The sequence below is a fragment of the Aegilops tauschii genome, chromosome 5 (genome assembly GCF_002575655.3).
Source record: "Aegilops tauschii subsp. strangulata cultivar AL8/78 chromosome 5, Aet v6.0, whole genome shotgun sequence".
Classification (NCBI taxonomy): Eukaryota; Viridiplantae; Streptophyta; class Magnoliopsida; order Poales; family Poaceae; genus Aegilops; species Aegilops tauschii.
This window is the reverse complement of record NC_053039.3, coordinates 111230094-111256537: the sequence shown is the minus strand read 5'-3', so window position 1 is coordinate 111256537 and position 26444 is coordinate 111230094.

Genomic DNA, 26444 nt, shown 5'->3' with positions numbered 1-26444 from the left:
TCGCTTTCAAATTCTTTCATGATCGGGCCAACATTTTTCTCCCGGTGTATCTCAACAATTTTGGCGTTATTTCTCGCCGTCATTCTCTACTTTGAAGACCGAAGTAGAGTTTCTCTTAAATCTTGTCCGTTCTCCCGATGATTCATGTCGCTAGCTTGATGCTATCCACTCATATTGTTACAAGTCGTGCAATTATTTTCAACCATCCGGAGTATTTCAGGAGCTGTTTTCCGTCTCAATTATCCGGAGGCCTCCATTTCAGAATATTTCGTCATTCTAAGTTCTCAAATCCGTTCTCCGATTATTCTATATTCGTGCCCCTTCGTTCGTTTACATATTCTTCCGGTGCTTTGTTCAAGTATGCTTCAATCAGCTCGCGATCTCTTCTTTCAATTGCATCTTGATTCCCTCAAGTATATTCGTGTTTTTCCTATTTTTCCCGGTGATTCATTCTCTTTCGTCGTTCAATTTTGAATTCTAATGGTGGTTCGTTCAAGACCCCTTGTCGTTTGTAATCATATCAATTAACTCATTCTTTCCAAATCCTACCGGTGGTTCACGAAGATTTTCTCAAGTTTTGGCGCTATATCTCCCTTTAATCTTTTCCAACGAGTATAAGTAGTATGCAAATCCATTGTTTCCCATAAATTTAATTGGTGGAGATAAGCATAACGTAATCCTTATTCTTCTTTCTTCAAGTGGTTTTTATCTCTTCTTTTGGAGATTGTTCATCTTATCACATTCTCGGTTCAAAGTGTTTTCATCTTTTCTTTCCCGGAGTTTTAAGCTTCTCGCCGATTTCGTCACGAACCTCCATCTAAATCATCGCAAGGATTTAATCTTATCCCTTCCATCCCCCAATTTTATCTCGTCATTCTTTTGTTACCGGAGTTCTTCACGGTGGCTCGTCATGATTTAATCCATTTTATATCATTTTTTGGTACTAACTTATTGACATAGTGCCAAGTGTCAGTTGTTGTTTTTTCCATATTTTTTACATCGCAGGAAATCAATATCAGACGGAGTCCAAATGCCACGAAACTCCATGATGATTTTTTATGGGCCAAAAGGAAGGCAATGGGCCCTGGTTGCACCTGGGGGGTGCCCCGAGGGGGGCACAACCCACCAGTGCGCGCCAGGAGGCCCAGGCGCGCCCTGGTGGGTTGTGCCCTCCTCGGGTGCCCCCCGGACCGCCTCGTTCCTCTATAACTACCCCAAAAATCCCATATCCCTAGGGGAGTCGATGAAATATTGGTCCAGCCGCCGCAGAGTCCAGAACCACCAGATCCAATCTAGACACCATCACGGAGGGGTTCACCACTTCCATTGGTGCCTCTCCGATGATGCGTGAGTAGTTCTTTGTAGACCTTTGATACGTCTCCAACGTATCTATAATTTTTTATTGTTCCATGCCATTATATATTCTGTTTTGGATGTTTAATGGGCTTTATTATACACTTTTATATTATTTTTGGGACTAACCTATTAACCGGAGGCCCAGCCCGAATTGCTGTTTTTTGCCTATTTCAGTGTTTCGCAGAAAAAGAATATCAAACGGAGTCCGAACGGAATGAAACCTTCGGGAACGTGATTTTTGGAACAAACGTGATCCAGAGGACTTGGAGTGGACGTCAAGCAACCAACGAGGTGGCCATGAGGCAGGGGGCGCGCCCACCTCCCCCAGGCGCGCCCTCCACCCTCGTGGGCCCCTCGTGGCTCCACCGACCTACTTCTTCCTCCTATATATACCTACGTACCCCCAAACTATCAGAGCACCACGAAAACCTATTTCCACTACCGCAACCTTCTGTACCCGTGAGATCCCATCTTGGGGCCTTTTCCGGTGCTCCGCCGGAGGGGGCATTGATCACGGAGGGCTTCTACATCAACACCATAGCCTCTCCGATGATGTGTGAGTAGTTTACCTCAGACCTTCGGGTCCATAGTTATTAGCTAGATGGCTTCTTCTCTCTCTTTGGATCTCAATACAAAGTTCTCCTCGATTCTCTTGGAGATCTATTTGATGTAACTCTTCTTTAGCGGTGTGTTTGTCGAGATCCGATGAATTGTGGGTTTATGATCAAGATTATCTATGAACAATATTTGAATCTCCTCTGAATTCTTTTATGTATGATTGGTTATCTTTGCAAATCTCTTCAAATTATGAGTTTGGTTTGGCCTACTAGATTGATCTTTCTTGCAATGGGAGAAGTGCTTAGCTTTGGGTTCAATCTTGCGGTGCTCGATCCCAATGACAGTAGGGGAAACGACACGTATTGTATTGTTGCCATCGAGGATAAAAAGATGGGGTCTATATCATATTGCATGAGTTTATCCCTCTACATCATGTCATCTTGCTTAAAGCGTCACTCTGTTCTTATGAACTTAATACTCTAGATGCATGCTGGATAGCGGTCGATGTGTGGAGTAATAGTAGTAGATGCTGGCAGGAGTCGGTCTACTTGTCACGGACGTGATGCCTATATACATGATCATACCTAGATATTCTCATAACTACGCTCAATTCTATCAATTGCTCGACAGTAATTCGTTTACCCACCGTAATACTTATGCTGTCTCGAGAGAATTCACTAGTGAAACCTATGGCCCCCGGGTCTATTTTCCATCATATTAATCTCCCGTCAACAAGCTATTTCTTTTGCTGTTTATTTTGCTTTCTTTACTTTTAGTCTTTACCATAAAAATACCAAAAATATTATCTTATCATCTCTATCAGATCTCACTCTCGTAAGTGACCGTGAAGGGATTGACAACCCCCGCGTTGGTTGCGAGGTTCTTATTTGTTTGTGTAGGTGCGTGGGACTCGAGCGTAGTCTCCTACTGTATTGATACCTTGGTTCTCAAAAACTGAGGGAAATACTTACGCTACTTTACTGCATCACCCTTTCCTCTTCAAGGGAAAACCAACGCAGTGCTCAAGAGGTAGCAAGAAGGATTTCTGGCGCCGTTGCCGGGGAGTCTACGCACAAGTCAAGACATACCAAGTACCCATCACAAACTCTTATCCCTCGCATTACATTATTTGCCATTTGCCTCTCGTTTTCCTCTCCCCCACTTCACCTTTGCCGTTTTATTCGCCCTTCTTCTGTTCATCTTTTCGTTTGCCTTTATGTCTTACTTGGCTCGTTTGGTTGGAATAGTTGTGTATTTATTGCTAAATAGAGAACCTAATATCTATGGATCCTCATCCGCTTGCTAATCTTTTTAAGAGATCCAATTATGATGAACCAATTGCTAGTGAGTTTTGTGCACTAGATTATCTTTATGAAGTTTTGCTTGAAATTTGTGAATCTGAAAATTGTGATGAAGTACCTTATGAAGAGATTCACGATAACTCCTTGAATAAAAAGCATGATTGCAATGATTTTACTATAAATTATCTTGATGTCAATTGTGCTAATAATATGCAAAACCCTAAGCTTGGGGATGCTAGTCTTGCTATTTCTACTACTTGTTGCAATGATCATGATTGGGGTGATTCTTCTTACGATCTTGAAAATTTATTTAAGCCCCATGATGAATATGAGATTGATTATAATGTTTGCACTAATATTGAAAGTGGGTTTGGAACAGTGTCAACTTTAGATCCCACATATTTGGAGAATGTTCAATCTTATGAAGTTTTTGAGAAAAGTGGGTTTGGAGAGGTCATGACTTTAGTTTATAATCCCACTATTTTGGAAGAGTGTCAACTTTGCATGCATGTGGGTCATCTAGAGAATATGTTATGTGATAGCTATATTGTTGAATTTGAATATGATCTTACATGTAATTATTATGAGAGAGGAAAATATGGTTTTAGAAGTTTTGATGTTACTAAATTACCTCTCTTCATGTTGAGATTGCTATCGTCACTTTCTTCTTCCTTGCATATGCTAGTTTTTTCTTGCCTTGATAATTTTTTGCCTATAATATGCATATGCATAGGAATTATGTTAGACTTAGATGTGTTTGTCATGTGTTTTATGATTCTCTCTTTGTGCTTCAATTCTTGTCTTTCATGTGAGCATCGTTGAAATCTTATGCCTAGCTAAAAGGCTTTAAAGAAAAGCGCTTGTTGGGAGACAACCCAATATTTTTACTTGCTGTTATCCAATAAATCTTTGATCTAGCTTCTGGTTAGATGTGTTTTTATGTTTTAATTAGTGTTTGTGCCAAGTGAAACCTATAGGATCTTCTTGGATGATAGTTATTTGATCTTGCCGAAAATTCCAGAAACTTTCTGTTCACGAAAACAATTGTTAAAAATCACCAGAACGTGATAAAATACTGATTCCAATTGCAGCAGATCAATAAACAAATTATCTAGGTCTTCCTATTTTGGTGGAATTTTTGGAGTTCCAGAAGTTTGCGTTAGTTACAGATTACTACAGACTGTTCTGTTTTTGACAGATTCTGTTTTTCGTGTGTTGTTTGCTTATTTTGATGAATCTATGGCTAGTAAAATAGTTTATAAACCATAGAGAAGTTGGAATACAGTAGGTTTAACACCAATATAAATAAAGAATGTGTTCAATACAGTACCTTGAAGTGGTGTTTTGTTTTCTTTCGCTAACGGAGCTCACGAGATTTTCTGTTAAGTTTTGTGTTGTGAAGTTTTGGGTAAGGATTTGATGGATTATGGAACAAGGAGTGGCAAGATCCTAAGCTTGGGGATGCCCAAGGCACCCCAAGGTAAACCCAAGGACACCAAAAAGCCAAAGCTTGGGGATGCCCCGGAAGGCATCCCCTCTTTCGTCTTAGTCCATCCGTAACTTTACTTTGAGCTATATTTTTATTCACCACATGATATGTGTTTTGCTTGGAGCGTCTTGTATGATTTGAGTCTTTGTTTTTAGTTTGCCACAATCATCTCCTTGCTGTACACACCTTTTGAGAGAGACACACATTATTCGGAATTTATTAGAATACTCTATGTGCTTCACTTATATCTTTTGAGCTATATAGTTTTTGCCCTAGTGCTTCACTTACATCTTTTAGAGCACGGTGGTGCTTTGTTTTATAGAAACTATTGTTCTCTCATGCTTCACAAATATTATTTTGAGTGTCCTACAAAACAGCATGGTAATTTGCTTTAATCATAAAATTAGTCATAATATGATAGGCATCCAAAATTAGTAAAATTTTCTTATGAGTGTGTTGAATACTATGAGAAGTTTGATGCTTGGTAATTGTTTTGAGATATGAATATGGTGATATTAGAGTCATGATAGCTGAGTAGTAGTGAATTTGATAAATACTTGTGTTAAAGTTTGTGATTCCCGTAGCATGCACGTATGGTGAACCGTTATGTGATGAAGTCAGAGCATGATTTATTTATTGATTGTCTTCCTTATGAGTGGCGGTCGGGGACGAGCGATGGTCTTTTCCTACCAATCTATGCCCCTAGGAGCATGCGTGTAATACTTTGCTTTGATAACTTGTAGATTTTTCCAATAAGTATATGAGTTCTTTATGACTAATGTTGAGTCCATGGATTATACGCACTCTCATCCTTCCATCATTGCTAGCCTCTCGAATACCGCGCACTTTTCGCCGGTATCATACACCCACCATTACCTTCCTCAAAACAGCCACCATACCTACCTATTATGGCATTTCCATAGCCATTCCGAGATATATTGCCATGCAACTTACCACCGTTCCGTTTACTATGACACGCTCCATTATTGTCATATTGCTTTGCATGATCATGTAGTTGACATCGTATTTGTGGCAAAGCCACCATCCATTATTTTCATACATGTCACTCTTGATTCATTGCATATCCCGGTACACCGCCGGACATTCACATAGATTCATATCTTGTTCTAAGTATCGAGTTGTAATTCTTGAGTTGTAAGTAAATAGAAGTGTGATGCTCATCATTATTAGAGCATTATCCCAAGTGAGGAAAGCATGATGGAGACTATGATTCCCCCATAAGTCGGGATGAGACTTCGGACGAAAAAAGGAGAGGCCATAAAAAAGAGAGAAGGCCAAACAAAAAAAAATGATGAGAGAAAAAGAGAGAAGGGACAATGTTACTATCCTTTCACCACACTTGTGCTTCAAAGTAGAACCGTGATCTTCATGATAGAGAGTCTCTCTTGTTGTCACTTTTATATGCTAGTGGGAAATTTTCATTATAGAACTTGGCTTGTATATTCCAATGATGGGCTTCCTTAAATTTCCCTAGGTCTTCGTGAGCAAGCAAGTTGGATGCACACCCACTTAGTTTCTTTTGTTGAGCTTTCATACACTTATAGCTCTAGTGCATCCGCTGCATGGCAATCCCTACTCACTCACATTGATATCTATTTATGGGCATCTCCATAGCCCGTTGATACGCCTAGTTGATGTGAGACTATCTTCTCCTTTTTGTCTTCTCCACAACCACCATTCTATTCCACATATAAGTGCTATATCCATGGCTCACGCTCATGTATTGCGTGAAGATTGAAAAGATTGAGAACATCAAAAGTACGAAACAATTGCTTGGCCTGTCATCGGGGTTGAGCATGATTAAATACTTTGTGTGATGAAGATAGAGCATAGCCAGACTATATGATTTTGTAGGGATAACTTTCTTTGGCCATGATTATTTTGAGAAGACATGATTGCTTTATTAGTATGCTTGAAGTATTATTATTTTCATGTCAATATTAAACCTTTCTCTTGAATCTTTCGGATCTGAATATTCATGCCACAATTAAGAGAATTACATTGAAATTTTTGCTAAGTAGCATTCCACATCAAAAATTCTGTTTTTATCATTTACCTACTCGAGGACGAGCAGGAATTAAGCTTGGGGATGCTCGATACGTCTCCAATGTATCTATAATTTTTTATTGTTCCATGCTATTATATATTCTGTTTTGGATGTTTAATGGGCTTTATTATACACTTTTATATTATTTTTGGGACTAACCTATTAACCGGAGGCCTAGCCCGAATTGCTGTTTTTTTTGCCTATTTCAGTGTTTCATAGAAAAAGAATATCAAATGGAGTCCAAACGGAATGAAACCTTCGGGAACGTGATTTTTGGAACAAACGTGATCCAGAGGACTTGGAGTGGACGTCAAGCAACCAACGAAGCGGCCACGAGGCAGGGGGCGCGCCCACCTCCCCCAGGCGCGCCCTCCACCCTCATGGGCCCCTCGTGGCTCCACCGACCTACTTCTTCGTCCTATATATACCTACGTAGCCCCAAACCATTAGAGCACCACGAAAACCTATTTCCACCGCCGCAACCTTCTATACCCGTGAGATCCCATCTTGGGGCCTTTTCCGGCGCTCCACCGGAGGGGGCATTGATCGCGGAGGGCTTCTACATCAACACCATAGCCTGTCCGATGATGTGTGAGTAGGTTACCTCAGACCTTCGGGTCCATAGTTATTAGCTAGATGACTTCTTCTCTCTCTTTGGATCTCAATACAAAGTTCTTCTCGATTCTCTTGAGATCTATTTGATGTAACTCTTCTTTTGCGGTGTGCTTGTCGAGATCCGATGAATTGTGGGTTTATGATCAAGATTATCTATGAACAATATTTGAATCTCCTCTGAATTCTTTTATGTATGATTGGTTATCTTTGCAAGTCTCTTCGAATTATCAGTTTGGTTTGGCCTACTAGATTGATCTTTCTTGCAATGGGAGAAGTGCTTAGCTTTCGGTTCAATGTTGCGGTGTTCGATCCCAGTGACAGTAGGGGAAACGACACGTATTGTATTGTTGCCATCGAGGATAAAAAGATGGGGTTTATATCATATTGCATGAGTTTATCCCTCTACATCATGTCATCTTGCTTAAAGCGTTACTATGTTCTTATGAACTTAATACTCTAGATGCATGCTGGATAGCGGTCAATGTGTGGAGTAATAGTAGTAGATGCAGGCAGGAGTCGGTCTACTTGTCACGGACGTGATGCCTATATACATGATCATACCTAGATATTCTCATAACTATGCTCAATTCTATCAATTGTTCGACAGTAATTCGTTTGCCCACCGTAATATTATGCTATTTTGAGAGAAGCCACTAGTGAAACCTATGGCCCCCGGGTCTATTTTCCATCATATTAATCTCCCGTCAACAAGCTATTTCTTTTGCCGTTTATTTTGCTTTCTTTACTTTTAGTCTTTACCATAAAAATACCGAAAATATTATCTTATCATCTCTATCAGATCTCACTCTCGGAAGTGACCATGAAGGGATTGACAACCCCTTTATCACGTTGGTTGCGAGGTTCTTATTTATTTGTGTAGGTGCGTGGGACTCGAGCGTAGTCTCCTACTGGATTGATACCTTGGTTCTCAAAAACTGAGGGAAATACTTACGCTACTTTACTGCATCACCCTTTCCTCTTCAAGGGAAAACCAACGCAGTGCTCAAGAGGTAGCAACCTTTGGGTCCATAGTTAGTAGCTAGATGTCTTCCTCTCTCTCTTTTGATTCTCAATACAATGGTCTCTTGGAGATCCATATGATGTATGTCCTTTTTGTGCTGTGTTTGTTGGGATCTGATGAACTTCGAGTTTATGATCAGTTATATCTTTTTATATCCATGAAAGTTATTTGAGTTTCTTTGATCTCTTACATGCATGATCTCTTATATCCTCGTATTTCTTCTCCGATATTTGGGTTTTGTTTGGCCAACTTGATCTATTTATCTTGCAATGGGAAGAGGTGCCCGGTAGTGGGTTCGATCTTACGGTGCTTGATCCTAGTGACAGAAAGGGAACCGACACGTATGTATCGTTGCTACTAAGGATAAAAAGACGAGATCTATATCTACCGCCATATAGATAAACGTATCTTGTCTACATCATGTCATCGTTCTTATTGCATTACTCCGTTTTTCCATGAACTTAATACACTAGATACATGCTGGATAACGGTCGATGTGTGGAGTAATAGTAGTAGATGCAGGCAGGAGTCGGTCTACTAATCTTGCACGTGATGCCTATGTAATGATCATTGCCTGGATATCGTCATGATTATTTGAAGTTCTATCAACTGCCCAACAGTAATTTGTTTACCCACCGTTTGCTATTTTTCTCGCGGGAAGCCACTAGTGAAACCTACGGCCCTCGAGTCTTCTTTCTCATATATTTGCTTTGCGATCGACTTTTCCTTTGCAATTTTATTCAGATCTGTTAAACCAAAAAAATACAAAAATACCTTGCTGCGCTTTATTTTATTTGCGATCTATTATTGCAATCCAATACAATTTTCTCCCGTCCGTTTACCATCTTGAGGCGCCGTACCCCGAAAGGGATTGACAGCCCCTTTAACACGTCGGGTTGCGAGGTGTTGTTATTTGTGTGAAGGTGCGGCGTACGTTGTGATTGCTTGGTTCTCCTACTGGTTTGATACCTTGGTTTCATAACTGAGGGAAATACCTACCGTTGTTGTGCTACATCATCCTCTCCTCTTGGGGGAAATGCCAACGTAGTCCTAGCGACACCATCAAGTAGAATTTCTGGCGCCGTTGCCGGGGAGGATCTTCAACATAACCAGGTTCCTAATCACAAATCTCATCTCCTCGCAATTTACATTATTTGCCATTTGCCTCTTGTTTTCCTCTCCCCCACTTCACAAAAATTTGCCATTTTATTCTCCCTCTTTTTCGTTCGCCTTTTTCTCGTCAGATCTCATGTTTGCTTGTGTTGCCATGTGCCTTCTATTTGCTTGCATCTTTGCTTGCTAAAAGTCTATTGATAAGGATCCTCATCCATTGGCTAATCTTTTTAAGAGATCCAATTATCATGAACCAATTGCTAGTGAGTTGAGTGCACTAGATTATCTTTATGAAGTTTTGCTTGAGATTCGTGAATCTGAGAATTGTGATGAAGAAATTTATGAAGTGATTCATAATAGATCCTTGAATGAAAAGCATGATTGCAATGATTTTACTATAAATTCTATTAATGTCAATTGTGCTAATAATATGCAAAACCCCAAGCTTGGGGATACTTGTTTTGTCATGTCCGCTACTTATTGCAATGATCATGATTGGGGTGATAATGTTTCTTATGATCATAAAAATTTATTTAAGCCTCATGATGAATATGTTTGCGATAATATTGAAAGTGGGTTTGGAAGAGTGTCAACTTTAGCTAAAAGTAATCCCACTATTTTGGAAGAGTGTCAACTTTGCATGCATGTGGATCATGTAGAGAAAATTTTATATGATAGCTATATTGTTGAATTTGATTATGATCCTACATTTAATTATTATGAGAGAGGAAAATATGGTTGTAGAAATTTTCATGTTACTAAATTACCTCTCGTTATGTTGAGATCGTTATTATTTCTTTCTTCTTGCTTGCATATGCTAGATATTTTGTGTCTTGATAATTTGCTTGCTTATAAAATTCCGATGCATAGGAAGGGAGTTAGACTTAAATGTGCTTTTCACATGTTTCTTGATGCTCTCTTTGTGTTTCAATTATTATCTTTCGTGTGAGCATCATTGAAATCTTAAGCCTATCTTAATGGCTATAAAGAAAGAGCTTGTTGGGAGGCAACCCAATGAATAAAATTTATTTTTACTTTTTGCTCTTTGTTCTTGTCTGTTTGCACAGTTATTCTACTGGTATTATTGTGTTTTTTGTGTTTTAATTAGTGTTTGTGCCAAGTAAAACCTTTAGGATCTCCTTGAGTGATAGTTGTTTGATCTTGCTGAAAAAGACAAATTACCCAGGTCGTCCTAATTTGGCTGAATTTTTTGAGTTACAGAAGTTTTCAAAAGTTCCAGATTACTACAGACTGTTCTATTTTGACAGATTCTATTTTCTTTGTGTTGTGTGCTTATTTTGATGGCTCTATGGTTTTCTTTGATGAGTTTTTGCCATAGAAAAGTTGGAATACAGTAGATATAATACAAAAACAAAATATGAATTGGTTTGCATAACACTTATAGTAGTGGTTTGCTTTCTTTTACTAACGGATCTCACGAAGGTTTTGTTGAGTTTTGTGTGATTGAAGTTTTCAAGTTTTGGGTTATCTTACGATGGTTGAAAGAAGGATAGAAGAGCCTAAGCTTGGGGATGCCCCGGCATCCCAAGCTATTATCCAAGAATGAGCAACCAACTAAGCTTGGGGATGCCCCCGAGTGGCATCCCCGCTTTCTTCTAACGACCATCAGTATTTTACTCGAGGCTATATTTTTATTCGTCACATGATATGTGTTTTTCTTGGAGCGTCTTGTATGATATGTGTCTTTGCTTGTTTAATTTTGTGTTTTAAGTCATCAATCCTTGCTGGACACACCTATTTGAGAGAGCCAAAATTATGTCATGACTTGTTAGAATTGCTCTTTGTGCTTCACTTAAATCTTTTATGAGCTAGGACTTGCTCTAGTGCTTCACTTATATCTTTTTGAGCACGGTGTGCTTAGAATTTTTGAAGAAATGCTCTCTTTCTTCACTTAGATTTATTTGAGAGTTAGTAAAATTTTGAAGAAATTCTCTCTTACTTCACTTAAATTATTTTGAGAGAAAGAAAATTTGTTATGCTCATGATCTTCACTTATATTTGTTTGAGCTTATGAAAAGCAACACATGAAAATTAGTCCCAAAGTGATAGATATCCAAGAAGGATAAAATAAATAAAAAATGTCATGAAGATCATTGGACAAAATAAACTTGATTCTTAGTAATAGTTTTGAAATATGATGATGTGATATGTGAGTTATGTTGATGGGTAATTGTGCTCTAGTAAGAATATTGGTGTTAAGGTTTGTGATTCCCTATGCATGCACGAAAGTCAATAATCATGCGATGAAAATTATATCCTACTTGTGGTGCATTATTCGGTGTTACTTATGCTTAATGCTTGCTTTACAAAATTATTCGTTTCTTGGTTGGTCGCTTCCCAATCTTTTTGCTAGCCTTCATTTTGCACTAAGTACGTATGACATCTACTTGTGCATCCAAAATCCTTTAAACCAGTTTTGCCACATGAGTCCACTATATCTACCTATATGCGGTATTCTTTTGCCGTTCTAAGAGAATTTGCATGTGCCATCTCTAATTTTCAAAATAAACTTCTCTTTTGTGTATTTTTTTCGCTCGCGGGACGGTAACGGGTGGCTAATATTTTCCATGCTAGATGTGTTATTCTCACGATGAGTGTTTATTTACTTGTCATTGCACGAGAGTAAGGCAAATGTTTTAGGGATTCCCAGTCCCGAAATGCAAAAATGAATTTACTTTATGTTGTCAAATAATAAATTCCTTGGAAAGTGTTGGTATGGAGGGCAACCGTGGATACGTCTAGCCATGGAAAGTGAGAGTATGGTGGAAAAAGGAATAACCTTTATTTTCTGTTTGGGAACCGCCTATGGCATATCTAGCATGGAAAGTGTTTGTAGCTCTACGTCATTTTCGTTGGTGGGATGGATACACCTCCCAAAATGTTTTTATCTCAAATTTTTCACTTTGAGCTCTTGCACCTCTACAAATCCCTACTTCCCTCTGCGAAGGGCCTTTCTTTTACTTTATGCATTTTTTACTTTTGAATTTGAGTCTCCATCTTCTCTTATAAAAGCACCAACTAGGAGACAATATGATCATGAGTAAGTATTGGGTGTAGCTAATATTCGAGTGTGTTTCATGAATGGATCAATGTTTGAGCATGATGGGCTAGGGATAACTTGTTTTAGCGTTGATATTTTGAAAGGCATGGTTGCTTGTTGATATGCTTGAGTATCTAAATCATTATGTCAAAACTAGACTATTGCTTTGAATCACATAAAAGTCCAAATGTCCATGCTATGAAGAAAAGAATATGATATGACTTGATAAACAACACTCCACATCAAAAATTCTATTTTTATCGCTTACCTACTCGAGGACGAGCAGGAGTTAAGCTTGGGGATGCTGATACGTCTCCAATGTATCTATAATTTTTGATTGTTCCATGCTATTTTATCATCAATCTTGGATGTTTTATAATCATTTTATAGTCATTTTATATCATTTTTGGGTATTAACTTATTGACATAGTGCCAAGTGCCAGTTGCTATTTTTCCATGTTTTTTACATCGCAGGAAATCAATATCAGACGGAGTCCAAATGCCACGAAACTCCATGATGATTTTTTATGGGCCAGAAGGAAGGCAATGGGCCCTGGTTGCACCTGGGGGGTGCCCCGAGGGGGGCACAACCCACCAGGGTGGGCCAGGAGGCCCAGGCGCGCCCTGGTGGGTTGTGCCCACCTCGGGTGCCCCCGGACCGCCTCTTTGCTCTATAAATACCCCAAAAATCCCAGAACCCTAGGGGAGTCGACGAAATATTCATCCAGCCGCCCCAGAGTCCAGAACCACTAGATCCAATCTAGACACCATCACAGAGGGGTTCACCACTTCCATTGGTGCCTCTCTGATGATGCGTGAGTAGTTCTTTGTAGACCTTCGGGTCCGTAGTTAGTAGCTAGATGGCTTCCTCTCTCTCTTTTGATTCTCAATACAATGGTCTCTTGGAGATCCATATGATGTAAGTCCTTTTTGCGGTGTGTTTGTTGGGATCTGATGAACTTCGAGTTTATGATCAGTTATATCTTTTTATATCCATGAAAGTTATTTGAGTTTCTTTGATCTCTTATATGCATGATCTCTTATAGCCTCGTATTTCTTCTCCGATATTTGGGTTTTGTTTGGCCAACTTGATCTATTTATATTGCAATGGAAGAGGTGCCCAGTAGTGGGTTCGATCTTACGGTGCTTGATCCCAGTGACAGAAAGGGAACCGACACGTATGTATCGTTGCTACTAAGGATAAAAAGACAAGATCTATATCTACCGCCATATAGATAAACGGATCTTGTCTACATCATGTCATCGTTCTTATTGCATTACTCCGTTTTTCCATGAACTTAATACACTAGATGCATGCTGGATAGCGGTCGATGTGTGGAGTAATAGTAGTAGATGCAAGCAGGAGTCGGTCTACTAATCTTGGACGTGATGCCTATGTAATGATCATTGCCTGGATATCGTCATGATTATTTGAAGTTCTATCAATTGCCCAACAGTAATTTGTTTACCCACCGTTTGCTATTTTTCTCGAGAGAAGCCACTAGTGAAACCTACGGCCCTCGGGTCTTCTTTCTCATATATTTGCTTTGCGATCTACTTTTCCTTTGCGCTTTTATTCAGATCTATTAAACCAAAAAAATAAAAAATACCTTGCTGCACTTTATTTTATTTGTGATCTATTATTTCAATCCAATACAATTTTCTCCCGTCCGTTTGCCTATCTTGAGGGTCGTACCCCGAAAGGGATTGACAACCCTTTAACACGTCGGGTTGCGAGGTGTTGTTATTTGTGTGCAGGTGCTGCTTATGTTGTGATTGCTTGGTTCTTCTACTTGTTCAATACCTTGGTTTCATAACTGAGGGAAATACCTACCGTTGCTGTGCTACATCATCCTCTCCTCTTGGGGGAAATACCGAGTAGTCCTAGCGACACCATCACCCGCCGAGACTACCGCAGACAAGCTCAAAGCCATCGCCCTGTCCAAGCCCCCTCTCCGGGATCCCTCATTAAGCAAGTCCAGGTAATATCTCTTCTTGACGATCTTTTTCTCGATCTTGATCGTGTTTTTTCATCTAACACGTAGTACTAGTACTAGTAGTACAACTTTCTGGGTGATCTTGCATGTGATTTTTGTGTGCCAAATGACGGTTCTAAATTCCTCTTTTGACCAAAACATGCGAGAGGTTGACACTAATTTCTTATAGATTACTTTCAACTACTTTATGAACGTCAATGCTACCTTTGAAGAGAGTATATTTGCCTCAGTAACTTGTGTTATGGATATTGCAAGTAATCCCTCTGCTCTCATGCCTTTGAAGACATGTTCTAGTGTCTTTGTTCACTCATTTCTGTGCGTATATGTAGTCATATATGGAGTAAAATATCAAAAATCATCTTATATTTCTGAACGGAGGTAGTAATAAAATATTTGGTTTTTGTTTGAATTAGAACCAGGTCCATGGTGGAGATGAAGTTCTCAAAGTCATGCCGTGTGAACTGGAAGACCTGAGGATGAGTTCTACTGCTAAACTATCCAGCTGCAGTGTCCTTGTCGCCACATGTCCTGAACTAGTGTTTTTCTGTAGCATTGTTGTCAGGCGTGTTCTCGAGGCTGTACTTGACCACAACAATTTCCTGGTTGTGCCTTCGATTATGAAGGGTATGGTTCTTGTAAAGCTTCCCGACAAATCTGATGCGGACTGTCTTCATCGTCATGCTTATGAGTGGAAAGACCACTCTGTTAGGTTCTCCAAGGTTGACGAGACGGTGATGGTGCAGGTAGACATCTCTCACAAAGTCCATGGCCTAGTCAGTTATGCGGGGTTCATCCCGTAGGTCGGTGGCAAGAAATAGTCTGCAGAGTTTAATTAGTGCAACTTTGCTTGTCTGTAGTAAGTACTATTGTTCAATACTTGATTTTTGTGTGTGAATCTTGTATTGTTTAGTACTCCCGCTTTTGGTGTGTGGTGAGTCCTGAGAACAGTCTATGATAATGCCTGTCCACTCAATTTAGTCTGTATATTTTGAAGTATCCAGATCATATTTTTTGTGAGGATGGTTGTCGGTGTCAAAACCGGCGGATCTTGGGTATGGGGTCCCGAACTGTGCATCTAAGGTGGATGGTAACAGGAGGCGGGGGACACAATGTTTACCCAGGTTCGGGCCCTCTCGACGGAGGTAATACCCTACTTCCTACTTGATTGATCTTGATGATATGAGTATTACAAGAGTTGATCTACCACGAGATCGTAGAGGCTAAACCCTAGAAGCTAGCCTATGATTATGATCGTTGTTGTCCTACGGACTAAATCCCCCGGTTTATATAGACACCGGAGGGGGCTAGGGTTACACAGAGTCGGTTATAAGGGAGGAGATCTACATATCTGAATTCCCAAGCTTGCCTTCCACGCAAAGGAGAGTCCCATCCGGACACGGGACGAAGTCTTCAGTCTTGTATCTTCATAGTCCAATAGTCCGGTCAAAGTATATAGTCCGGCAGTCCGAGGACCCCCTAATCCAGGACTCCCTCAGTAGCGCCTGAACCAGGCTTCAATGACGATGAGTCCGGCGCACAGATTTTCTTCGGCATTGCAAGGCGGGTTCTTCTCCAAATTCTGAGTACCTGTTGAGTAGTGTCCGACTTCCCATAAATGTTGCACTCCTTGGCTTCCGCGCCTAATAATTGCTATCTTCCACGTGTCGAGTGAATGCGAGAAGCTAGGGCATTTTTACATTTGCCACCCTAGCCATGTGAGTAAATCGTCTATTTAAAGAGCCGGGGATCCTCAGATCCAGATCACACCATCCTCCCATAGCGAGTATCCATCGGAGCGCGCCCGAAAAAATCCATCCTATCATGGCCGGTCATTGCAGCTCCTCCTCTCGCTCCCGTAGCCCTAAGCCAGGCAACTGGAAGAAGTGTTCCGTCTCCCACAGACAGTTAGTAGAGTTACAGACCCAGGGGTTTCTCCCTCCTGCGTATATGGTCCCCGTCCGAGCTGGACTAGCCACTTACAATGGCGGGGAGCAAGCGGAGAGCTTTCCCAACCCATCTATGGGGGAGCGGGTATGCCTTGTCCCGTACTTATTAAGGGGACTTGGATTTCCAATCCATCCGTTCCTCCGCGGGCTCCTGGAGTTCTACGGCCTCCAGCTGCATAATTTTACTCCTGCCTCCATATTACACGTCGCAGGCTATGTCACCCTTTGCAAGCTGTTTTTGGGCTGCGAAGCTCATTTCGAGCTATGGAAGAGGCTATTCTGCCTCGTGCCGCGTACACAGGAGGGATCAATATATCAAGTAGGCGGAGCCAAAATATGGCGCGTCGCCGGGACCGGATATCGGTCCGGTACTCCGAAGAAGACATCCGAAGACTGGCCTTCGGAGTGGTTTTATATGGAGGACGTCCCCCTTCCAGACCCTATTCGGAGGGGCCTTCTTGAGTTTGATAATGCCCCTCTGAAGAAACACCGCAGCTGGCGCCCTCGGAGCCCCCAGGAGGAAGATAACAGGGAGGTCCTGTACCTGATGGGCCGGATACAAATGCTGGCCAAATCAGGATTGACAATAATCGAGGTTATGTCAATATGTATAATGCGGGGGTGCAGCCACTTCAATATCGGGGACAACCCATGTGCCACTTCAATGGAGAAGATGATGCCACCCGCTGCGGTCGTAAAGGTCCGGACTCAGTCGCTGCTCTAGCGAAAATACTGTCCGATTTATATAAAGGAGAGGAAGAGGAGTTCATCCGCATTAAGCCACGGGATGGATTCTCCATGTACAACCCCCCAAACTAGGTGAGCTGCTACTTTTTACTCCAGACCTTCCCGCATTCTTTATTGTAAATATTTACCTTGCTATTTCATAGCAGGAACTACGAAAAGCCGTGAGGGAGGTCCACAGCCCATCTCCACAGCCAGAGGACCCTGACCGGGCCCTCGACCCCGGACTCGAAGAAGATCCGGACACATTTGTGGAGCTCATCGACAGGACATTCTATCAATTGAGCTGCGACGGTGCCTTGGTGGCCATCATAGCCGATTATCCCGGACTGCTCCCTGCATCGCATGTAAGTAAAACCGGAGTCCCAACTTCCGAGAAGGATCCCATTTTTTGCACTTCACCTACCGCACACATTTGGTGTCTTACAGGGAAGGCCCTCGGGACGCCATGCCGAACCCGCATTGGCCCACCAACAAGGGGCACCGAAACCAGTTAGGCTTAAAAGGAAGGCGGTCAGGACTGAGACGCCATCGCAGAGGTATGAAAAAGAACCCCACTCCGTGGTTGTCGTCTTTCATAATATAATAACGTCCATGTTTCTTTAGCAGAAAAAAATGCTCGCCGAACTATATCCGGAGAGCCTGCCAGCCACGCCTCCACCAGCCGGGCTCCAGCGCCTGACTTAGAGGCGGACGCTAACGTGGGGCCAAAACCGGATGTTCCTCCTATAGAGGATGCGGATAGGCTGTCCGCTACGAATTCCGAAAGTGGAGAGTGCCATGAATGATAGGCGTCGCCGGGCCATACTCCGTGACGCTTGTTTCTCTCAAGAGGCGTTCGATGCCTTCAATTCAGGAGACGCGTACATCCGAGCTGCTCAAAATGGTCTTGCCAGAGCCACAGACCAGTATGTAAAGGATACGGGTAAGAAAATTTGATAATTATGTATATCAGTAGCCCCTGAGACTTGAAACAGTTGACACAACTGATTTAATGATCATTATTTGTGTAGGTTCTTACGGATAAGAATACCCAATTGTCTCAAGAGCTGGAAGAGTGCAAAGCCCAGCTACGGGTCGCAGTTGCCGCAATGAAGGAGTCCGAGAGGGCCCCCTCTGGTAACACTTGTCTCTATCAAAAAGAATGACATGTACCGGTTAGTATGCGGCATGCATGCAAATCTAACAATAGATTCTGCAGATGATCTCGGGGTTAATCCGGAGGTAGTGCAAGGGGATGAGCAACATGCTCAACGACAGTTAAAGGCTGGCGAGCGCGTGCTTAAGCAGGTTAGGCGGGAGAAAAACGATCTCCAAGATGCCAATATCTGGCTGAGTGTTGAACTGAAAGATGTTCGGGCCCAACTTGCTGACTCCATAAAGGAGAATAAGAGGCTTCGACATGGCATTTTTAGTAAGTGCTTGAATGAACTTTTTATTGAGTTCGGCGACGAAACCGGCTAATAGAGTTATATCTGTAGGTATGCTGACGGGTCGTCCCGCAAAGGAGATGCCCGGGTCTGCAAATGATCTTCTGCCCAAGCTCTCACAACTACACGAACAAGTTCGACAGGTGATGCAAGGCATTGCCCAGGCCTTGTGGCCATCCGCCTCCCTACCAGGAGGCATGGGGGAGCTCGTAGAGATGCTCAAGGGAGCGCGGCGGCACTTCCGATTATGGAAGATATCTGCCTGCCGACAAGGTGCGAGGGAAGCCTGGGCTATGGTGAAGACTCGATATACCAAGGCTGACCCAAACCATATGGCCGAAGTCGGACCTGTGGGGTCTGACGGGAAAGAGATCCCTGTCAGTTTGGTGTATGACCAGGTGAAATTAGCCGCAAAGTATTCCCAACAGGATTGTAGGCTAGACAGCCTGTTCGATGCTATAGAAGAAGAATTTAGTCAGTCTAAGTGACTTTGTACTTCAATTGACATATATTGTCCCTAGCCGGATTGTAAATCATTTGTCATGGCAGACCTTTTTGCTTCGACCTCCGGACCCGACAGTCCGGAGTGTATCCGAATACCCGCTCAGTTATGTAAAAACCGGGGTACGCGTGGAAACCAGGCGTAGGGGTCATAAGTGCTTGAACGGATAAGTACCCAATTAGCTATGTTATATTACATGGATAGTAAGAAACATCTTCCAGGGAGAATAGTTCTGTTAAGGGTTCCTTTCCCTGGGTATGCATGCATTAATGTCCATGTCCGAGCTGCGAAAGGAGACGCATGATATAAACATCTGGGGGCATGTGGTACAATAAGTAAGAGTCATCTTTCGTTCACCGACCGAATATTCCCTTAAGAATGCTAGCTTTCGGCTTCACCCAGTCTGAGGTACACATCCGACTGACCTGGCAGTAACAATCGCAGAGGTGCTCCCCTTATGCCCTAGCCGAATTAACGGGAACGTAGGGCATAAACACAAGAGCCAGGCAACCCAGCTTGGCCAAAACATAAGTCATATCGATGCATATAATGGCGAAGAAAAGTTACATGGGGAAAAGTAACACATGTGCGGGGGGCATAGAGCCCGGAACATAGTTATATTAAGCTTCTCTATAAGAAGCCCCCAGGTATAATGAGCACGTCTAGCGCGTCAAGGGTGTGTAATCAAGACACATTCTAACCTTTTAAGGCCGTGAAGAAAAAGGGAGAAAAGAAAGAAAGAAAAGACAGATAACGGATATATATATATAATTGACGGAGGTAAGGAGACGAACAGAAAGTCCGGCACTAGGCGTAAAACCTTCGGAGTCTGGCCGCGTTCCATGGGTTTGGCTCGAGTCGATTGTCCGATGCATCCCGCAGACGGTACGCTCCACCGGTCAGAACTTTGTCAATAATGAAGGGACCTTCCCATTTGGGCTTGAGCTTGTTCTTTTTCTTCTCTGGTAGGCGTAGAACGAGTTCGCCAACGTTATAAGTTTTGGCCCGTACTTCTCTGCTTTGATACCGTCGAGCCTGTTGCTGATAGAATGCAGAGCGGGCTTTTGCCACGTCACGCTCCTCCTCCAAGGCGTCCACACTGTCCTGCCGATCAAGCTCGGCTTCTTTCTCTTCGTACATGCGCACTCGAGGTGAGTCATGAATGATGTCGCAGGGCAGTACCGCCTCTGTGCCGTACACCATAAAAAACAGTGTGTATCCGATAGTGCGATTCGGCGTGGTCCGCAGCCCCCATAGTACGGAGTCGAGATCCTCGACCCAGTGCGTATCTGATTCCTTCAAGGATCACACTAATCTGGGTTTAATGCCGCTCATGATAAGACCATTAGCTCGCTCGACTTGACCGTTAGTTTGAGGGTGATAGACAGAGGCATAATCGAGCTTAATGCCCATGTTGCCGCACCAAATTTTTACCTTGTCGACTGTAAAGTTCGAGCCGTTATCGGTGATGATGCTATGGAGGACGCCGTAACGGTGTACAACCCCGGATATGAAGTCTATCACTGGTCCAGACTCGGCCATTTTAACTGGTTTGGCTTCTATCCATTTGGTGAATTTATCCACCATGACCAATAGGTATTTTTTCTTATGGCTTCCCCCTTTAAGGGGTCTGACCATATCAAGCCCCCAGACCGCGAAGGGCCAAGTAATGGGGATTTTTTGGAGAGCGGTAGGTGGCATATGGCTTTGGTTTGCAAAAAGCTGGCAACCGACGCAACGTTGAACGAGGTCCTGTGCGTCTGCTCGGGCCGTCGGCCAGTAAAAACCTGTGCAGAAGGCCTTGCTTACAAGGGCCCGAGCTGCGGCGTGGTGGCCGCCCAGTCCAGCATGAATTTCTGCCAAAAGTTGTCATCCTTCATCTTCGGAGATGCACCTTTGAAGTACTCCGGTAGCGCTTTTCTTATAAAGCTCTCCCTCGTGGACCTTGTAGGCTTTAGACCGCCGCACAATGCAACGTGCCTCGTTTGGGTCCTTAGGGAGTTTTTGCCTAGTTAGGTAGGCCAAGAAGGGTTCTGTCCACGGGGCAATGACAGCCATAATCACGTGGGCCGAAGGCGTTATTTCGGTGGCAGAGCCTCCGATTATGTCGGGGTGTTCGGTATCTGGTGTTGTGGCCAGGTCCGGACTGTTGTTGCTGGTCTCTCCTTCCCATACCACGGATGGCTTAAACAGCCTTTCTAAGAAGATATTAGGTAGGACAAGGTCGCGCTTAGCGCCGATGCGGGCGAGGATATCCGCCGCTTGATTGTTTTCCCGGCCCACATGGTGGAATTCAAGCCCCTCGAACCGAGCTGACATTTTGAGGACGGCGTTGCGGTAAGCCGCCATTTTTGGGTCCTTGGCATCAAAGTCACCATTAATCTATGATATTGCGAGGTTCAAATCCCCACGCACCTCTAGGCGTTGAATTCCCATGGAAACTGCCATCTGGAGACCATGCAACAGGGCCTCATATTCTGCTGCATTGTTGGAGTGTGTGTATAATATTTGGAGTACGTATTGGACTGTATCTCCGGTGGGGGATGTCAGGACGACGCCTGCCCCCAGACCAGCCAGCATCCTAGAGCCGTCAAAGTGCATGATCCAATTGGAGTACGCGCCGTACTCTTTAGGGAGTTCGGCTTATGTCCATTCGGCGACGAAGTCAGCCAGTACTTGTGACTTAATGGCTCGCCGTGGTTTGTATGTTATGTCGAACGGGAGGAGCTCAATAGCCCATTTAGGAATCCGGCCCGTGGCATCGCGGTTATTTATTATGTCATTGAGTGGTACTTCGGAGGCCACCATAATTGAACACTCTTGAAAGTAGTGTCGTAATTTCCGGGATGCCATGAAGACCGCGTATGCTATCTTTTGATAGTGTGGGTACCGTGATTTGCATGGAGTGAGGACAGTGGATACATAGTATACCGAGTTCTGAAGCGGGAACTTATGTCCGTCCGTCTCTCGTTGGACGACGATTACTGCGCTTACAACTTGGTGTGTAGCCGCTATATATATCAGTATTGGTTCGCCGACATTTAGCGCGGCCAAGATTGGGTTGGTGGCCAAAACGGCTTTTATTTCTTCCAATCCGACCATGGCCGCGTCCGTCCACTCGAAGTGTTCGGTGCGTCGAAGAAGGCGATAAAGGGGTAGTGCCTTTTCTCCTAATCGGGAGATAAAGCGGCTTAAGGCAGCCACGCATCCAGTTAATTTCTAGATTTGCTTGAGGTCTGTTGGGATAGCCAACTATGACAGAGCTCGGATTTTAGCCGGATTTGCTTCAATTCCTCTACTGGAGACGGCGAAGCCTAAGAGCTTTCCGGCGGGCACGCCAAAAACGCATTTTTTCGGATTGAGCTTGATGTCATATGTTTGGAGATTGTCGAACGTGAGCCTCAAGTCGTCTATTAAGGACTCGACGTGCACTACAAGAAATATGTCAACTAGTGACCTTCTGTCAGTGACCCTGGAAGAATTGGTCATAGATCTATGACCATTTCAGACCAATTGGTCAAAAGCTGTTCGGGGGGCTCCAAACCCTAAACTATAACTACCATTTTGGTTAGAAAGGTCGTAATTTCCTTACACGAAATGGTCATAAAGCAGATAGCACCGGTCCGCTGCCTTATTTCTAGCTGATCATGACCAATATAGATGGTCATAACCTTGTAAATTGTGGTGGGTTGCTATGACTAGGCACCACCTCATCAGTTTTGCCTATGTGTCATGTCCATGTGGCAGTTTTTGCTCTAGGTTGTGAAGCAACCTATATTTCTGTCATTCCGAAAATTCCCAAAAAAATCTCATAAATTCTTTGAGTCATATCTTCGTCAAATATGTAAAAAACCTTCCTTGCCTAGTTCAAAAATAATTCAAAAATATTCATTTTCCTATTCTGTTCAGAAAAACACTTTGTGAAGGAAGTACCACTTTGGCATGTCCAGATAGTATCCATTTTCTACAGTGCTTTCGTATGCCCAAATAACCATCCTACACCAAATGCCAGCTCAATCCATTCATTATTTTGAGCCCAGCTTCAACATTCGTATTTATGTCCAGTGTGGTACTTTGCAAAGCAAGTACCACCTAGGCTCCTCCTTTTGAGCTGAAATTTTGTGAAGACGGTCTTCTTAGTAACTGATCATCCTCAGCCAAAACTCACGCCCATTAGCCATGTGCATTTCCCGTACCGCTAATCAAACACTTGGGTGCTTATTCATGTTTGAGCCTCGATCGGTCTCCTCGTGAGAATCTTATGTTGTGATTTTCTTCCTAGCACATACCTGGGGAGTGCCCAACCCACTAGACATGCCTAGGCCGCCCAAAACACATGGCAACGCCACGGTCACGCGGTGACCTCGCGGCGGGCATGCGAGTTTATGCGCTCTAGAGTTGGGGCCCTCGGCCACCGTCCAAACCTCAACGTATCGCCACCAAGCCATGTATTTCTGATTAAATAGGTACTTATGTAACTAGAAATGATTTTTGGAAAAAATAAATAGCAAACTATGAGGCAGCTGCAGTTCAAATTTGACCCGCTTCCTACTGAATCGGCGAGAATTTGTCTTTTTCACCAGAGGTGGATCAAAACTTTTGACACCCAACCATTTTGTCAATTGTGCATTAAATATGTCCTAGTATTTTAGAAAATTGATTTGGTCCAATTTTGCAACAAATATATGGTAGGTCCTTCACAAAAAGAACTCATTTCAGGCACTCGGAAAATGGAAAATGAATTTTCCGTGCAAAGAAAATGAAAACTCCTTAGGCAACATTGTTTGGAATTCCAAGATGCACCCTTGTGCACAATATGAGATCATTTGAACAAACTATGCCATGAATGTGGCCATAAGATTGATCATTTGGCTTGAAAGCCATGAATCTTCACGCATGATAGCCCATTTATGAGAACACTTTTTTAAAATAATTTCCGTATTACAAGTTTATTATTTTTCCTGGAAACTTGGCCACATATAATGACACAATGCGAAGGTTTTCCAATTTTTTTAATTTTTTTGAATTTTTATGCCCGTTTCAAAATGCGGTCAAAACGGCGGGCTTGACCGTTCCTAGCTAGTGGTTGAAACTTGGAAAACATGTGATGTTTCTCTGATTAAATAGATACTTATGTACCTAGAAATGAATTTTGGAAAAAATAAATAGCAAACTATGAGGCAGATACAGTTCAAATTTGACCCGCTTCCTATTGAATCGGCTAAAATTTGTCTTTTTCACCAGAGATGGACCAAAGCTTTTGACACCCAACCATTTTGTCAATTGTGCATTAAATATGGCCTAGTATTTAAGAAAATTGATTTGGTCCAATTTTGCAACAAATATATGGTAGGTCCTTCACAAAAAAACCTCATTTCGGGCACTCGAAAAATGGAAAATGAATTTTTCGTGCAAAGAAAATGAAAACTCCCTGAGGCAACATTGTTTTGAATTCCAAGATGCACCCGTTTGCACAATATGAGATCATTTGAACAAACTATGCCATGAATGTGGCCATAAGATTGATCATTTGGCTTGAAAGCCATGAATCTTCACGCATGATAGCTCGTTTCTGAGAACACTTTTTAAAAATAATTTTCGTATTACAAGTTTATTATTTTCCTGGAAACTTGGCCACATATAGTGACACAATGCGAAGGTTTTCCAATTTTTTGATTTTTTTGAATTTTTTATGCCCGTTTCAAAATGCGGTCAAAACGGCGGGCATGACCGTTCCTAGCTAGTGGTTGAATCTTGGAAAACTTTTGATGTTTCTCTGATTAAATAGATACTTATGTACCTAGAAATGATTTTTGGAAAAAATAAAGAGCAAACTACAAGGTAGCTACAGTTCAAATTTGACCCACTTCCAGCTGAATCGGCGGAAATTTGTCTTTTTCACCAGAGGTGGATCAAAACTTTTGACGCCCAACCATTTGGTCAATTGTGCATTAAATATGTCCTAATGTTTTGGAAAATTGATTTGATAAAATTTTGCAACAAATATATGGTAGGTCCTTCATAATTTTTTTTATTTTGGACACTCAAAAAATGGAAAATTGTTTTTTCATGCAAAAGAAATAAAAACTCCCTTTGTCAATGTTGTTTGCCAATCTAAGATGAAACTTGTGCAAAATATGACATCATTTGAACAAATATTAGATAGGTCTTTCACAAAAAAACTCATTTTAAGCATTGAAAAATGGAATGAAAAATTTGTATGTAATCAATCATGACCAATTTATATGGTCAAAAAATCGTCAAATTGTTTGGTGCGCTCTGATTGGTCCATAGGCATATCACGCGGATCATGCATCAACCACCGTCGGATGCTTCTAGATCCAACGGCAGCCCTCACCCCTTCACCCTCTCACCCAAACCCTAGCTTCCCCGATCCACTCTCCCCCTCTCGTCCCACAGCCGCCACCCCCAACCCTCTCGATCCCCAACCACCCAGCCGCCGCCGGCGCCGTCCTTCGTCCTCTCCCCCAACCCCGGCCGCCGGCAACCCCTCCCCTCCCCTTCTCTCCCACGGTCGCGGTCGGATCCGCGCTCCCTCCTCACTCATGACCTAGACCTAGCTGCATGGCACGGCCATGGGCATGGCGGCGGCCAGATCCACCCCCTCCCCCTCCCTCCCACCTCGATCCGCTGTCACCCCCACCGTCGACGACCCGCGACAGCGGCAGTGGTCTCGCGAGCTAGATCATAAGGACGTCCCCTTCCTCCCGATCTCATCGTGCTCCTCTCGAGTGTATTTGGTTTTGATCGGCCCGTGACCCCATGGCGTCCATCGTGGTGATCGGCCTGGTGCTGCTCCTCGACATCCTCTCCTTCGTCCTTGCCATCGGCGCCGAGTGCCGCCGGAGCATGGTGAGCCGCACCATCTCCTGGCCAACTCGAGCCTGGTGGCAGGCGGTACTGCGTGTACGACACAGATGCGTCCACCTGGTACGGCGTTGGCGCGCTCGCCGTGCTGCTGGTCAGGCAGACTGTCGCCATGGTGGCCAGCCAGTGCTTCTGTTGCGGCCGCGCGCTCTCCCCCGACCGCTGGCGCTTCTTCTCCGGCCTCTTCTTCGTCCTCTGCTGGTAAGTCAGACGATTTACAAATCCTGATGCCTGATCTCATCCATCCATGGTCGATCGCTAGCTTCCAGCCTGCCGATTAGTATCTACTGCTGCTGCTTATCTGTTCGTGCGATTGCGCCCCTGTAGTTCAGGCCTTTTGCGGTCGCACACCTGA